The sequence below is a fragment of the Echinops telfairi genome, unplaced genomic scaffold (assembly GCF_000313985.2).
Source record: "Echinops telfairi isolate 266 unplaced genomic scaffold, ASM31398v2 ScPeMD7_7404;HRSCAF=8442, whole genome shotgun sequence".
Lineage (NCBI taxonomy): Eukaryota > Metazoa > Chordata > Mammalia > Afrosoricida > Tenrecidae > Echinops > Echinops telfairi.
The window spans coordinates 460-1,256 of NW_022111304.1; positions in this window are offsets into that span (position 1 = coordinate 460).

The following is a 797-nucleotide window of genomic DNA, read 5'->3' on the forward strand; positions in this document are numbered from 1 at the left end:
AGAAAACAATATTACTCTATTGATTCTACTTTTTAAAGGAGAATGAAAGAACTCTCATTTGTGTTTACTTTTTCTCTTTGGACTAGTCTTGCCTCAAATATATTGCAAAATCTCCAGCTGTGAAACGTAGCTGTTGGGTGTGTTCTGACTCAGAGCAGCCTCTTGTGGGCAGAGTGGGACCAATCAGGAAAATGTTTAGGACTGGGGTTTCTGAACAGATCATCCTACCTTAGTCTTTATGGAAATGCCTCTGAAGGGGTTCAAACCAGCAGCCTTTAAGTTAGTAGACAAGGACTTCACTATTTGCCCCAGGCAAATGCCCCTCAGCTTGTTGATACAACCTTTTAATACCTCTATGGTAGTTAGCTTGATTTTAACATTAAAATTTCAGATTTCCCAATAGATCTCATAAGGCATTGCTAATTAATATTTTTGTTTTGTTTCTATTTTTAAAGTTAATGATTAAGATAATCAATTGTTACCTTCTTGACATGCATCTCCAACGTATTTAATGGAAACATTCTCCTTTATATTAAAGGCATGTAATGTCTCTGAGAGAATCAGAAAACTCCAGTGAAAAAGAATCTATTTATTCCATGTAAAATTACTAAAGTACCTGATTGTTAGCATCAACCCATTTGTTATGCATTTTTATTAGAAAGGTAATGAGAAATTATGTCAGAATGTCACTTTGTGTACTGATTGGAAAGAGAACGTGAAACAACAAGAATTACATTTGCTATCAGATACATTTGCTATTAGATCTTCCTTGATAATGTGGACAAACCTTCTAATGA